Source organism: Canis lupus, chromosome 26 (genome assembly GCF_048164855.1).
Source record: "Canis lupus baileyi chromosome 26, mCanLup2.hap1, whole genome shotgun sequence".
Taxonomy (NCBI): domain Eukaryota; kingdom Metazoa; phylum Chordata; class Mammalia; order Carnivora; family Canidae; genus Canis; species Canis lupus.
Genome location: NC_132863.1, coordinates 25,153,524 through 25,169,682, shown reverse-complemented (window position 1 = coordinate 25,169,682; position 16,159 = coordinate 25,153,524). Strand labels below are relative to the sequence as shown.

At 44.9% G+C, this 16,159-nt stretch overlaps 1 protein-coding gene across 1 annotated transcript in view; it reads right to left on the bottom strand.

The window, feature by feature from the left end:
• Window positions 1-9,969, bottom strand: part of RALY (RALY heterogeneous nuclear ribonucleoprotein) — a 154,160-nt gene extending 144,191 nt beyond the window's left edge. Inside the window, exon 1 of the mRNA XM_072800658.1 lies at window positions 9,949-9,969. The gene's annotated coding sequence lies outside the window, so the exon portion shown is untranslated. The remainder of the gene's footprint in view (window positions 1-9,948) is intronic.
• Window positions 9,970-16,159: the final 6,190 nt, after the last annotated feature.

The window sequence follows — 16,159 nt, the reverse complement described above, 5'->3', positions numbered from 1 at the left end:
TTTAAAGATTTTATTTATTTATTCATGATAGAGAGAGAGAGAGAGAGAAAGACAGAGACACAGGCAGAGGGAGAAGCAGGCTCCATGCAGGAAGCCTGATGTGGGACTCGATCCCGGGACTCCAGGATCGTGCCCTGGGCCAAAGGCAGGTGCCAAACCATTGAGCCACCCAAGGATCCCTTCTCTGAATTTTTTTAAAAAGATTGATTGATTTAAGAGAGAGAGAGAGAGAGAGATCATGAACAGGAGGGGCAGAGGGAAAGAGAGAGAGAATATCAAGCAGACTCCATGCTGAGCACAGAGCCCAATTCAGGGCTCAAACTCAAGACCCAGAGATCACGACCTGAACAGAAACCAAGTCAGATGCTCAACCAACTGTATCACCTAGGCGCCCCATTTCTGTTTGTTATTAAGATACTTATCCTTTATTAGATTTAGGGCTCACCCAGATGATCCAGGATGATCTCATCTCAAAATCCTTTAACTTAATTACATCTGCAAAACCCCTTTTCCCAAATTAGGTCACATTCACAGGTGGATTAGGATGTGAATATTATTTTTTTCAGGAGAGCCACAATGGAACTCACTACTGGGGTAACAATGATGCCGAAGATCTGGGGCAGTGTCATCGTAGAATTAACGATATCTCTAAAGTGAGCATTAGGCATCACTGTGCCCAATGTTCCCATGCAAGAATGTATTACTGGATACCTAACTCCTTTCGCCCTGACCTGTTGCCAAGCTCTCTCATCGCCCCCTCTAAATACTTACTGTGTACCAAATATCTGTTAAAGTGCTAAATAAAGGTTGGAAGTAAGGCAAAGATGTATCAGGCAAGGACACATGAGTACCTAGGTGAAACTGAAAATCCCTGCTGCTTAATCAGGAACAGCAGAACAGCAAGGCTGGCCTCTCAGCAGGTATCCGTCTGCAAGATAAATAGGTCTCTTGAAATATTTTCCCAAACAAAAGATCGATAGTGTCTCAAAAGAAGTCTAACATCTGCCTATAGAGCGTAATAAGCATAAACTGCTTCTGAAATAAGATTTTCTCCTAGCACCTGGAAACCAGGAAACTGGGAATCTAATCAGGCAGAGAACTTGGACTTCCCTGGCTCCTTGTCAGAAGAGGATTTTGCAGAGACCAGGAGAGTACTCAGTCCAGGGAACATTCTATTATGCTGTGCTCCTTTTTCTCTTCAGGTCTTCAAGCAATAGTCCCAAACAGAAAAGCAACTCTAGCCTGTTTATGTCTGTTATAGTTGCTTGTTTATGTCTGTTATTTTTCAGTATAGAGTTACGTGGGAGAAGGGACATCCCCTCTCTGGGCTCAGCGTTTCTGTCACGAAGTGTGCTATTGTGATTCATAGTAAGAAATAGATATTGGGTCCTCCAGCACAGAGCTTCTAAAATCCTTGGTATTTCCCAAGTGGTTACAGGCTGTCAAGGTCAAAGCAGAGCCTTTTGTTATTCATAGCAAGCCCCTATCTACCCCACCGGACTTTATGCTAATAATGACTTCTGAAAAGCCCTAAGGATGGGGGCTGGTTCCTGGGGAACCAACAAAGGGAAGGCTGGAACTTTCAGCAGAGCGGAGGGCCTGGAGATCCAGCTCTATCACCAAAGACCCATGATTTCATCAGCCGTGCCCAAGTAATGAAGCCTCCATAAAATCCCAGGCTGGAGTTGAATGAGCTTTCTGAGCTGGTCAACACGTGAAGGTATGGGGCATGCTTGCTCAGAGACCGCGTGTTAGCTCTGCCCCTCCTCCCCATCTACCTTGTCCTATGTTTCACCTGGCTCTTCATTTGCATCCTTTAATATCCTTCGGAACAAACTAGTTACTAATTAAACTGGTTTTCTGGGTTTTGTGATCTGCTCTAACAAATTAATTGAATCTGAGGAGGGGGCCATGGGAACCTCCTATTTATAGCTGGTTGGTCAAAAGCAAAGGTGGTGGGGGGTGGCGGCGGTGGTGGTGGTGGTGGTGGTGGCGGCCGCGGCGGCGGCGGGGTGGGGATGGGGGGCAGACTTGCGGGACTGAGCACTTAGCCTGTGGGTTCTGAGACTACCTCCAGGTCACGTCAGAATTGAGTTAAATCTGGGCTGCCTGGGTAACTCAGTGGTTGAGTGTCTGTCTCCCTTTGGCTCAGGTTGTGATCCTGGGGTCCTGGGATTGAGTTCCCCATTGGGCTCTCTGCGGGGAGCCTGCTTCTCCCTCTGCCTATGTCACTGCCTCTCTCTCTCATGAAAAAATAAATAAAATCTTTTTTAAAAAATTGAGTTAAATCAATTTAACACACCAATCTGTGTCCACTGAGAATTGGAGAATAGTGTTGGAAAAGCACACAAGACTAATACAAGGAGAGAGGCCCCCAGGACATCTGGAGACAGACCTTGGATGTTATTTTTTATCCCTTTCAATATAGGTCTTCTATGTCAGATTTCTCTTGAAATACATTGTAAGGCTAGTGAACTTGATGACTTCTAAGGGCTACTCCAGCACTGCCCTTTGCTCAAGTTGCTTAATAAATATTTACTGAATACCAACTGTGTGTGAAGCACTGTTGTAGGCACGGGGCCATGGCAGTGAACAAAAAAACAAACATTAAAGAAAGAGAGTCAACAGGCCCAAAATGGACTCACTTATGTTAAGCCTCACATAAGCAAACCAAGACTTAATACCTAACCTAACTGCAGTTTCAACCGCTCCTAGGCCTATAATCTTAATCTTTTTTTTAAGATTTATTTATTTGTGGGGCGCCTGGGTGGCTCAATCAGTTAGGCATCTACCTTTGGCTCAGGTCATGATCTAGCCCTGTGTAGGGCTCCCTGCTCAGTGGGGAGCCTACTTCTCCCTCTCCCTCTGCCCCTCCCCTCCGCTCGTGCTCTCTGCTCTCTCTCTCTCTCTCAAAAAAATAAATAAAATCTTAAAAAAAAAAGAGAGAAAAGATTTATTTGGGGGGGGTAGGTGAGGCGCAGAGGGAGAAAGAATCTTAAGCAGACTCTGCACTGAGTGCAAAGCCCCATGTGAGGCTCAATCTCAGGACCTCAAGATCATGACCTGAGCTGAAACCAAGAGTTGGAAGCTCAACTGACTGTCACCCAGGTGCCCCTCCCAAGAATGTAATCTTAAATTTTTTTTATTTTTTTTATTTTTTATTTTTAAATTTTTTATTTATTTATGATAGTCACACACAGAGAGAGAGAGGCAGAGACACAGGCAGAGGGAGAAGCAGGCTCCATGCACCGGGAGCCCGACGTGGGATTCGATCCCGGGACTCCAGGATCGCGCCCTGGGCCAAAGGCAGGCGCTAAACCGCTGCGCCACCCAGGGATCCCCAGAATGTAATCTTAAACCCGGAAATCTGGAATTTTCTGGTCAGCACTGGTGAGATAGACCCCTTTCAACCCCCAAAGATGAACTCTGCTTTTCCCCTGTTCATGCCTCCTCCTGCCTATGGAAGGGGTTCAGGACAGCTCTGCACTGAATGTTCCACTCTGACATGTGAATTGTTTCAAGCTGAAGGCACTTGAGACGCTTTGGAGGGGAGAAACTTTTGTCTCTCCTGACATAGAAGAATTGAAATTGGGGGGGTCTTTCCTAGAATAAAGGTTATTAGCAGAAGTAAATTTTATGAGTGACCCATCCTTATGGTAAGGCAAACATCTAATTACCAAACATCTGCTCTTCTTACTGTCCTGTAAAATGCATTCCTTCTGAAATCACTGACCGGTACCCCCTTCTTCTCAATTCAGAATGAAATATAGATCTCATTTTCCCTGTCTCTGGCATCTCCATGTCTACATGGATTCCTATACATATGCTTTATTAAATTTGATTATCTCTCCTGTTAATCTGTCTCATGTCAATTGATTCTCAGTCCAGCTAGAAGGACCTTTGAGGGGACAGGAATTCTTGCTCCTTGACACTATAAAAAGTCTCCCACATTGTTCAGTTCCTCAGAACTCCTTTTTATTTGCTAAATGAGCTGCTGCCTGACCCAAGAATTGTTGGATAAAGCCAATTTGGTATTTAAATGAATTCGGTTGAACTGTGTTTTTTAATCATTTCAACTCTCAATAGATGAGAAGGTGGTTGAGTGCTTTGAAGAAGAATCAAAGTTAGGGGGGAGAGTGCGATGTTTAAAGGGTGATCAGGGAAGGGAAGACGCCACAGAAAGACAGCAACTGGGCAGCCCCGGTGGCGCAGGGGTTTAGCACCGCCTGCAGCCTCGGGTGTGATCCTGGAGACCCAGGATCGAGTCCCGCATCGGGCTCCCTGCATGGAGCCTGCTTCTCCCTCTGCCTATGTCTCTGCCTCTCTCTCTCTCTCTCTCTCTCTGTGTCTCTCATGAATAAATAAATAAAATATTTAAAAAAAAAAAAAGAAAGAAAGGCAGCAACTGGAGCCAATGTGAGGGAAGTGAGGAATGAGCCATGGGGGATCTTATAATAGGAGATACTGCCTATTATTTTACTTTTAAAGATTTTATTTATTCATTAGAGACACTGAGAGAGACAGAGACATAGGCAGAGGGAGAAGCAGGCTCCCTGTGAGGAACCCAACGTAGAACTCCATCCCCTGGGATCATGACCTGAGCAAAGGCAGATAATCAACCACTGAGCCACCCAGCCCCACTGCCTCTTATTTTTAACAGTTATTTGTTTATTACAAATATTTTTGGTTTTCATTTTTAGTGGTGATATACAGTTATCTTTAAAAGATTTTTTAAAATAATTTATTTATTTGAGAGAGAGAGAGCGAGAACATGAACAGGGTGAGGGGCACAGGGAGAAGCAGACTCTGCTGGGCAGGGAGCCAATGCAGGGCTTGATCCTGGGACTCCAGGATAATGACCTGAGTCGAAGGCATATGCTTAACTGACTGAGCCTCCCAGGCATCCTATTTATTTTAAAGAGAGAGTGCGTGTGAGAGCAGGAGGGACAGAGGGGGAGGGAGAGGCAGAGAATCTCAAGCAGTTAGACAGAGGGCTCCACCTCAAAATCCTGAGATCATGACCTGAGCCAAAACCAAGAAGAGTCCAACACTTAACCAAATGAGCTACCCAAGTGCCCCTACAGTTAGTTAGTTAAAGATTTATTTATGAGAAGGAGAGTCTTTTTTTTTTTTTTTAAGATTTTATTTATTTATTTATTCATGAGACACACACAGAGAAAGGCAGAGGGAGAAGCAGGCTCCACGCAGGAAGCCAGACCTGGGACTCCATCCCGCGGCTCCAGGATCACGCCCGGGCTGAAGGCGGCGCCAAACTGCTAAGCCACTCGGGCTGCCCCCCCCCCCCCTTTTTTTTTTTTTTTTAAGATTTTATTTACTTATTCTTGAGAGACACACAGAGAGAGGCGTAGACATAGGCGGAAGGAGAAGCCGGCTCCACGCAGGGAGCTCTATGTGAGACTCGATCTCAAGGCTCCAGGATCACACCCTGGGCTGAAGGCAGATGCTCAACCACTGAGTCACCCAGGAGTCCTGAGACTCTGAATTGATCATGAACCCACCAGAGGGCTCCATCTCAACCCTGAGATCACAACCTGAGCTGAAACTAAGAATCAGAAGGTTAACCAACTGTGCTACCCAGGCGCCCCCTACAGTTACTATTTATTTATTTATTTATTTATTTATTTATTTATTTAAAATTTTTTTATAGGAACTGGGGTCTGAATTCAGAATTTAAGGATGTCTTTTTTTTAAGATTATTTATTTATTTATTTATTTATTTATTTATTTATTTATTCATGAGAAACAGAGAGAAGCAGAGACACAGGCAGAGGGAGAAGCAAGCTCCATGCAGGAAGCCCGACGTGGGACTCGATCCGGGGGTCTCCAGGATCAGGCCCTGGGCGGAAGGTGGTGCTACACCGCTGAGCCACCGGGCTGCCCTACAGTTACTTTTTTTTTTTTTTTTTTTTTAGTTACCTTTTAAAATAGAAGTTTTTAAGTTTAAAAAGTAGGAACTGATTTAAAGTGCAATACTAAGTAAATTAGCAGTGGCCACAGGCACATATAGTACAGAGGTCCCAGCTGGATGGGGGCTGGTGGTGCAAAGTGTGTGTGTGTGCGTGTGTGTGTATCCACCTGAGGCAGAACAAAGGAAATACAAGTTTATTGAATACACAGCAAGGGAGCAATGGACAGGACAGCAAACCAGAGACTGTGACAGGGCAGTGGTGGGAGGACACAGTTACAGGGCAGAGTGAAGGAGAATGGGGACTATGGATTTTTCCTTTTTTTTTCTTTCTTTTGGTAATCTTAGGAACTATGCCTGGTTGTAATCTGCCAGTTAGGGCCTATGGTCATTTGGAGGCAGGTCACTTATTGAGCCTGTTTGCATTCAGTCAGGGCCCTCTTGCTTTGCTTAAGTTTCCATTTCTCAAGTTTGTTGCCTGAAAGCAGCCTCTACACACAGCAAATATGAAGGTGATTCCCAAATGCCTGAGGCTGGGAAACACCAACTTCAAAATTCATTAAATTATTACTGGTGGCTATTTATTTCTTAGCATAATCTTTTTTTTCTTGAACAGTCTCACATCGCTAATAAAAGACAATGAGAAACTGGGAATCCAGATTTGACAATGGCTTTGCAAGCCACCTCTAAAAAAAGCATCCAAGGGATGCCTGGGTGGCTCAGTGTTTGAATGTCTACCTTTGGCTCAGGTTGTGATCCGGGGTCCTGGGATCAAGTGCCACATTAGGCTCTCCCTGCAGACAGCCTGCTTCTCCCTCTTTCTGTGTCTCTGCCTCTGTCTCTCGTGAATAAATAAATAAAATCTTTTTAAAAATGCAAGCGAGAGTTGAATAAGCATTTACTTCCCATAGAGTCATTGTCAAAAAGGACAGAACATGAGTAGTATGGGGCACAAGTGAAGGGTCACTCTGCGATGGCTGATCCAAGGGGGTTTGAACCTGCCTCTGATTAAGGCAGTGTCTTCAAGTATGGCAGGGCATAAAATCATCTCTTTAAAAAAACAAAAACTAAAAAACCCCCAGGCCTCACTCCAGACCAATTGCATTAGACTCTCTGAGGGTGGGATGCTTGGGTAGCTCAGTGGTTTAGTGTCTGCCTTCAGCTCAGGGCATGATCCCAGTTTGGGGACTAAGTCCTAGGAAAGGACTCCCTGCGGGGGGGCCTGCTTCTCCCTCTGCCTATGTCTCTGCCTCTCTTTCTGTGTCTCTCATGAATAAATAAATAAAATCTTTTTTTTTTTAAATAAATAAAATCTTAAAAAAAAAAAAAAAAAAAAGAGGGATCCCTGGGTGGCGCAGCGGTTTGGCGCCTGCCTTTGGCCCAGGGTGTGATCCCGGAGACTCGGGATCGAGTCCCACATCGGGCTCCCGGTGCATGGAGCCTGCTTCTCCCTCTGCCTGTGTGTCTGCCTCTCTCTCTCTCTGTGACTATCATAAAAAAAAAAAAAAAAAAAAAAAGAATCTCTGAGGGTGGGGTCCTGGCACCTGTGTGCTTTGAAATCTCTCAAGTGATTTCATACCTGTCTATCCTCTTGCTCCTTGGTACAGAGAAAGTACAGCTTTGAATAAGACAGACCTGGGTTCAATATAACAATGTATGTTTGCTTCTGGAATTAAAGCAATGACTCAATTAGAACTGATATAATTAGTTTTTTAAAGATAGATAGATATAGATTTATAGATTGATAGGTTGATCGATGGAATTTTTTTTTTTTTTTTTTTTTTTTAGTAATCTCTACATCCAGCGTGGGGCTCAAACTTACCTCCCGGAGATCAAGAATTGCACGCTCTGCTGACTGAGCAAGCCAGGTGCTCCAGGACTAATATAATTAAATATTATTTTAAAAATAGAAAATAGGGAAGCCTGTGGCTCAGCGGTTGAGCGTCTGCCTTAGGCTCGGGTGTGGTCCCGGGACTTCCGGGATCATCCCCTGTCGGGCTCCCTGCATGGGGCCTGCTTCTCCTCCCTCTGTCAGTATCTTTACCTCTCTCTCTGTGTCTCTCAAGAATAAATAAATAAAATCTTTTTTAAAAAATAAATAAATAAAATAAAAATGGAAAATAATAAATGGATCAATGGATCAATTATGGATCAATAAATGGATCAATGGATCAATGGAGCCAGCTGGATCAATTAGTAGACTGTGTTACTCTTGATCTCGGGACTGTAAGTTTGAGCCCCATGTTGGGCCCCATGAATGGATTAAGGATTTGATTCTTAGGCATTGTTACTCCCTCCAAATACTCAGCTCAAACCTCTGCTCTCCGAGATCTGAGAGTGGGAGCTGAGGTTTTGCTACTGGGTACTGTGTTAAGCTCTGGGTGGTGGGGGTGTCACTGAAGAAAGGAGGGGACAGGATATACTGAACCTCCATTGTCTGGCATGCTCTGTGTGGGCACAGGGCCAGTCCTGAATTTAAAAAACAAAACAGGGCGCTCCCTCCGCCCTCCCTTGGCTTTCTTTTGATGTAGCGGGGAACTACCAAAAAATTTTAAATAAAAAAATTAAAATAAAAAATAAAAAACAAAACGGGTGGCCTGGGTGGTTCAGCAGTTGAGTGTCTGCCTTTGGCTCAGGGCATAATCCCGGAGTCCCAGGATCGAGTCCCACACTGGATGTAGAGATTACTAAAACAAATAAATAAACTTTTTAAAAAAGTAATTACATCAGTTCTAATTGAGCCATTGCTTTAATTCGAGAAGTTAACATACATTGTTAAATTGGTTTCAGGTGTACAATACAGTGATTCAACAGTTCTATACATTGCTCAGTACTCATCATAAGTGTACTCTTTTTTTCTTTTTTTAAGATTTTATTTATTTATTCATGAGAGTCACAGAGAGAGAGAGGCAGAGATACAGGCAGAGGGAGAAGCAGGCTTCCCGCAAGGAGCCCAATGTAGGACTCCTGTGTATTTTTCACCTTTAGAATTACTCTTAATTTGCTCAGTAATGGAATGAGCACTGGACTGGGAGTCAGTGAACTTTGGACTTTGTGGCCTGCCACATCTGAATCCTAGGCTCTCCATCCTAGGCACAGTCTCTGCCCCTTGTCTGCTATGATTCTCTCATCTTATCCAGTTCACCTGCCTCTTCACTGACCTCTTGTCTCTGGCCAGGTCCCTGGTTCCTCCCAATGAAGCCTATCATGCCTTTCTACGTACAATTCTCTATCAGCTAAAGAGCCCAGCCCTGGTGAAGGCAGAGCCTGCAGGGGTGAGATGCGGGAGGCCCAGGGGTGGCAGGACAGGCAGCAGCACTGAGAACGGTTTGTAGGAGACAGTACGGAATCACATCGACCTGGGAGTGACATGCTTGCAGAACTAACTGACCACTCACATACTCTCCATGAAGTCTACCTGGGCATGACTGCTCCTTGCCCCCTCATGGTACTCTGTTCTGCTATTTTAGCACTTTGTACACAGAATTTTTGCATGTTATCTTCCTGTTTGTGTCCTCCTTGGCCTGTGAAACTTCTTGGAGGTTGGGAGTGTGTCTCTGAATCCCCAGTGACCAAAATGGGCACGGTTCAAGTAATAGATACAAACCAGTGTTTGTTGAAAAAATGATGCACTTGGGCTTGAAGTTTATGGGCAATAGAACAGAGCATCCCTTGCAGGTAGTGCAGGAAGTTCAACACATGTGTCAATCAGGGGCTCTGAAGTTGGCAAAGTATAATATAATGGCCAGGAGAAGTCAGACTCCAGTCCTACAAGGTTTGGTATTTCAATTATCTACTGCTATTTCATAGGCCACTACCAGTTTTCTTTTTCACAAGCCACTGCAAATTTTTTATTTTTTCCTTTTTTTTTTTTTTTTTTTTAATGTAAGCTCTATACCCAAAGCAGGGCTTGACCTTAAGACCTTGAGATCAAGAATCGCATACTCTACTGACTCAGCCAGCCAGGTGCCTTGCCACTGCAAAATCTTAACAGCTTAAAATAATGATTTATTATTTCTTACCATTCCAAGGGATGGCCCGTTGCAGCTGAGCAGTTCTTCCACAGGATGTTTGCTGGGTCACTCACAAATTCCACTGGGGCTCTGGGTCTGCAACGTACAAGACCATGGCTAGAAAGACTGGGGGCTGGCTGGGCCGTACTCTTGCAAGTTAGTTGGATTTCTTCCTCAGTAACACCACCCCTTGGGGCGCTTGGATGGCTCAGTCAAGCGTCTGCCTTCGGCTCAGGTCAGAATCCCAGGTTCCAGGGATGGAGTTTTGAATCGAGCTCCCTGTTCAGCAGGGAGTGTACTTCTCTCTCTCTCCCTCTGCCTATGTTCTCTCTCTGTCAAATAAGTAAAATATTAAAAATAAAATAAAATAACACCACCTCTTGACAGGAAGAGCAGCACACTTTCTCTGGGATGGACAGGAAGCATTGGTGGTGGTGTTAACCTTAAAAATAAAGCTGCCAATTATTTTACTAGCAAACAAATGTACTTTTTGTTGTCACCGTTGTTTCTGGAACAGCAGAGAATTGCAACCTGGGAAAAGAAAACTATGACAAAAATATAGGCAAGCCCACAGAACAAAGAGCAATACTCGTCCATAAAGGAAAGGAGTTGTGGAGGAGGGCTGATAGAAACACAAAGTCCATTGGAGTCAACTGGGAATTCCAAATATAGTGGCCTTTCATTGGCTGAGCTGCGACTGTCTCTCATTGGCTGGGCTGTGACTGTCTCTCATTGGTTGAGCTGTGACTGTCTCTCATTGGCTGGGCTGTGATTGTCTCTCATTGGCTGGGTTGTTGCTGAGGGAGGAGGAAAGCCAGAGAGTGGCTCTTGAAGTAGTATCCAGGTGCAGAGTTCTCCTCCTGTTCAGTTTGCAATTGACCACAAGTGACGGGCACAGGAGCTCCATGCGCTGGTGTCCTGATTCCATTTTAAACAAGATCTCCAGGGCAGCTGAGTGGCTTAGTCCAGTGAGCGTCTGCCTTCAGCTCAGGTCAGGATCCCAGAGTCCTAGGATGAAGCCCGGCTCAGTGGAAAGTCTGCTTCTCTCTCTCTCCTTTTGCCTCCCCACTTCCCTCGTGCTCTCTCTCAAATAAAATCTTAAAAAAATTTTTTTTAATAAACAAGATTTCCGGGATCCCTGGGTGGCGCAGCGGTTTGGCGCCTGCCTTTGGCCCAGGGCGCGATCCTGGAGACCCGGGATCGAATCCCACGTCGGGCTCCCGGTGCATGGAGCCTGCTTCTCTCTCTGCCTCTGTGTGTGTGTGTGTGTGTGTGTGACTATCATAAATAAAAATTTTTAAAAAAATTAAAAAAAAATAAACAAAATTTCCTTTTTTAAAAAAAATATTTTATTTATTTGAGAGAGAGAGAGAGGTGGAGACACAGGCAGGGGGAGAAGCAGGCTCCATGCAGGGAGCCTGACGTGGGACTCCATCCTGGGTCTCCAAGATCACGCCCTGGGCTAAAGGTGGCACTAAACCACTGAGCCACCTGGGCTGCCCCCAAGATTTCCTTTTTTAAAAATATGTATTTATTTATCTTGAGATTTATCGTGAGGGAGAGAAAGAGCACAAGCGGGAGGGGCAGAGGGAGAAGGAAAGAGAACCCCAAGCATCCTGATCCTGTGATCCTGAGACCATGACTGGAGCCTAACCTAAGAGTCAGACACTCAAACAACTGCACCACCCAGGTGCTCCACAAGATTTCCTTTTATTAATTTTCACAGTGGCTGTCTTTGGAGGCAATCTCCCATAGTTGGAAAGAAAACGAGCCTTTTCTTCCAGGTACCAGCCTTTATAGTCACCTTTATGTAGGTTTTAGGTGGGGGACTGATGGAGGAGGACAGGTGGTTGGTGATGCCTATGGGAGACGCTGAGCATGTGTGTTTTTTTTTTTTGTTGTTTTTGTTTTTTTGTTTTGTTTTGTTTTTATGATAGTCACAGAGAGAGAGAGAGGGGCAGAGACACAGGCAGAGGGAGAAGCAGGCTCCATGCACCGGGAGCCCGACGTGGGATTCGATCCCGGGTCTCTAGGATCGCGCCCTGGGCCAAAGGCAGGCGCCAAACTGCTGTGCCACCCAGGGATCCCGACGCTGAGCATTTGTAGGGAAAAATCCAGAATAGTCACTAGCTGCCAAGGCCGTCAGAAAGGAGGTGGATGAAAGGAACATAGAGACAGGCGAATGGTAGGAAGGTCAATATTGAGGTTCAGGACTGAGCTCTTGGGTGGGGCAAGGGCCAGAACCTCCCTACATGTGTCACAGAGGTGAGCTTGTGATAGTCACATCAGGATGAAATTCATAATCTGATTTCAGTGGGGAGAGAGGAGGAGAGAAGCATCTGGAGACATTGTCCCCTATTCTAACCTGCCCAGGAGATCACAAATCTCACCCCTCTGCAACCCCCAAGGATGGCTCTGGTCCTCTCACCCCCTGTAATTATTCTTCAGCCAACTCTCCCATTTAGGACAAGACAATTCTTTGAGTTTCAATCAAAGAATAAGGGTGTCTGTTCAGTTTCCCGATAATATTTGAAATAATAAATATTTGAAAATCAGTTAATTTTTCTTACTCTCTGTGGCAGAGATCAATTGCTATTTTACATTACACTCAAATTCTATTAGTTTAGAATTTACTTCCTAAGTGATACCACCAGCATTGGGCTTGAATAAAACACTTTACCCTAGACAAGCTCATTAAATTCTTGAAGGTGAGTGGACAAAAGGGAGGGAGAATCAGTCTTGGTTTTACAATTTTGAAGGTATCAATTTAAATCCATTAGAGGAGTGTCAAACAGGTAGGGGCCAGAAATCCCAGATGATGAAGGTTAGAAGCCATTGGAAGGACAATCCTGTTTGGCCTTAGGCCACCACAACTAGCCCTTTCCCAGAGCCAACCCCAACTCCAACCTGATTTCTGATACTCCTAAAATGTTCAAGACTTGGCCTCAAACAGCTCATCCTGACCCAAATAGGACTCCCATTTCCCAATCTGTTCTGCATCTTCATAGATTCTGACAAACCATATTTTTTAGAGTCTCATTTTACTTCTTGAAACTGAAATTCAGCCCTGCTGAGGGTGGTGAAGTTTTCTCATCTTTAAACAGGGATTTTATGGGGCATCTGGGTTGCTCAGTCAACTGTCTGCCTTTGGCTCAGGTCATGATCCCAAGGGTCCTGGGATTAAGCCCCACATTGGGATCCCTGCTCAATGGGAAGTCTGATTCTCCCACTCCCTTTGCCCCTCCCACTGGCTCATGCTTTTTTTTTTTCGTTTTCTTTTTCTTTCTCTCTTTTTTTTTTTTTTTTTGGCTCATGCTTTCTAACAAATAAATAAAATCTTAGAAAAAAACAGGGGATTTAATGATGATTATGATGTTCACCATCATTATCATTATAAATATCATGCTATACCTGACCAAGGGATACCCTGCTGTCCAGACTCCCCTGTCACTCAGGGCACACCTCATCGGTGACTGTGGCACCCTCTACTGAGAACCACTCTAGCTCAGAAGTCAACTGCCCCACCTACTCCATTCTAACTCCAGACCCTGCTCCTGCTGGCTGGATTCCTCCCTTTTATTCCTACTACACATATCCTTTCACCAGATGCTGTTTTGGGATTGAAAAGCCTAAGGAATTAAGTGGGTTTTTAAAATGTAGCTTAGGGGATCCCTGGGTGGCTCAGCAGTTTAGCGCCTGCCTTCTGCCCAGGACATAATCCTGGAGTCCCGGGATCAAGTCCCGCATCAGGATCCCTGCATGGAGCCTGCTTCTCCCTCTGCTTCTCCCTCTGCCTGTGTCTCTGCCTCTCCTCTCTCTATGTCTCTCATGAGTAAATAAATTAAAAAATTAAAAAAAAAATGAAAATGTAGTTTAATCACATTCTTCCTTACCTACAAGATTCCATACTCCCTGACATCACTTTATTGATAGAGTCTGATCTTTACCCTCCAAACCTCCAGCTTGGCACTCAGCACAGCTAAGGATGTCAAAATAACATGGTTAAGGCCATGAATAAAAAGGAAATTCCAAAGTAACAAGATTGAATTCCTTCACTGAAGGGACTCATACTTCCTTAGTTAGTCCCCTTTTCCTCATCAGCTCCAAAAAATGCTGGAATTAAGCCCCATAGCCTAAGAATTACTGTTGAACACTGGTCAGCAGTAGACTCCCTTTACATTTATGGTCATTTTCCCTGTGGGTTTTTATATCCTTTCTCTCAGGAGCCTCAATTGGGCTCACCCCAATCAACCAGAAAGATTATGATAATCTTAAAAGAAAAGAGCATAAAGCCTTGGTTCCTGACCTCCCTGGTAGCTCCTGGCCCATATGCAAATTTTCCCAGGTCATCCCCAGCTTCAGCTCTGCAAACCAAGGGTTAACTTTAATCCTATTTATGAAGTCACAGAATGTCCTTTGTGGCACAATTCCCCAGAGCAAAGGTATCAACTTCCTTATAACTGCATATTTCAGAAGGAAGTTTCTAGAAGAGTCCAAGAGAATCTGCTGCACTTGAATAAGGAAGTGGCTAAATTATTTTAAGTTCCAGAACACCCAAGATCCCACATTATGACTATTTGGAAAGCCAAGAGGGATAAATGCAGGGCAGTGCTCATGGGGACCAGAACTTGAAACTCAGTAACACAGAAACATTTTCCCCCTCTTTGGGTTCAATCTTTCTCTCTCCCCTTCCCTTTGACCAGCTTTCCCTGCTCCTATTTCCACATAATGTCCACATGCCACCTCCAGTTTGTTTGCAGGATGTTTGCTCCCCCAGCAGCAGAGCTTAACACAAGGATCCAAGTGCAGTAGCTTATTTGAGAGGCATAGGAGCAAATGCTGGTCAGGGAGTGGAAAGTGAAACAGGGAAAGCAAGGAGGGATACATGACTGGCCAATTACCACAGTAGGATCTCAATCCTACCAGAGAGCTCTGGACGTGGTGTAGAACATGGATCAGAGTTAACCCACCCAAGGGGCGAGGGAGCTGCAGTGTTCAGGCCTTGATTGCAATCAGTCCTTGGTGGAGGACTATCCCTGGGCATTAACCCTCTGGTACTTCAGCTTTTCCTGTCTGCCTGTGATGGTGCTTTCAGCAGAAAGCAGCCAGATAAAAGCCCTCAGCCAGAAGGTGGCAGGTCCTAGGGGTTGGCAATAAGTGGTGTTTAGGATGTTGAACAGGGGATCTCACGTTTATGTATGTTGCATCACTCACAGCTGCTCCCTTGCCCCAGTCAAATGTTATGTAACTCTTCATCATTAGTATTTGCCCTTTGTCGTGGGCAGAACTGTGTCCTCCTAAACCACCTATGTTCACGCCCTAGCCCCCAGTTCTTTTTTAAAAAGATTTTATTTATTTATTCACGAGAGACGGAGAGAAAGAGACACATACAAAGGCAGAGGGAGAAGCAGGCTCCATGCAGGGAAGCCTGATGCGAGACTCGATCAGGACCCTGCGATCACAACCTGAGCCACACGGCCAGTGCTATGAGTGAGGACAGATCTCTGAAAAGGAGGCATCACTGGGGAAGGCACCCCAAATTTGTACCTTGGCCTTCTGCAATGGTCCTAAGCTGAGGTGGCATGTCATCTACATGCTTGCTTTAATCTGGGGCATCTCCAACCACTGTGTCTTTGTCCTAGAAACAGATCATCCAAGGAAGTAAGCCAGAAAAATGCTGAAAATCTAGACGCTGCTTCAGACACCCACACGTTAGGCTACATGTTGGCTAGTTTCCGGGCTTTGAAGACTATGATCAAGAAAGGCCCCAGCCCTGTCCACGGTGGCTGAAACAGAAGTTGAGAGGCACAATTCACTTTGCCTGGAAACCAACAGAATGTGAAGCTGACAGTTAATTAGATTAATTAGGAAACTATGCCTTAAAATGTAATGTTGTTTTCATGAGCTTTTAATGCCTATCAAAATGTTTGCTGAGCTTTATGGCTGGTAATTAACAACCTTATAAAAATATACAAGGAAACAAGGAGATAGATGTCGGGGAGCTAATGAACGTGACAGCTGCCAGACACACAGGCAGAGCCTCGTTCTGGCCTCCATAACAGCTAAGTTCGAATCCTAACCCTGCTTCAACTTTCTGTGGCCTCAAACAAGCTCCTCACTCTCTCTAGTGTCATATGCTTCTCCAGTGAGAAGTCTAGATGACTGCTAAGCCCCATACCAACTATATCTCTTGGCCTTTCCCTTTTCTGTACCTCAGAGC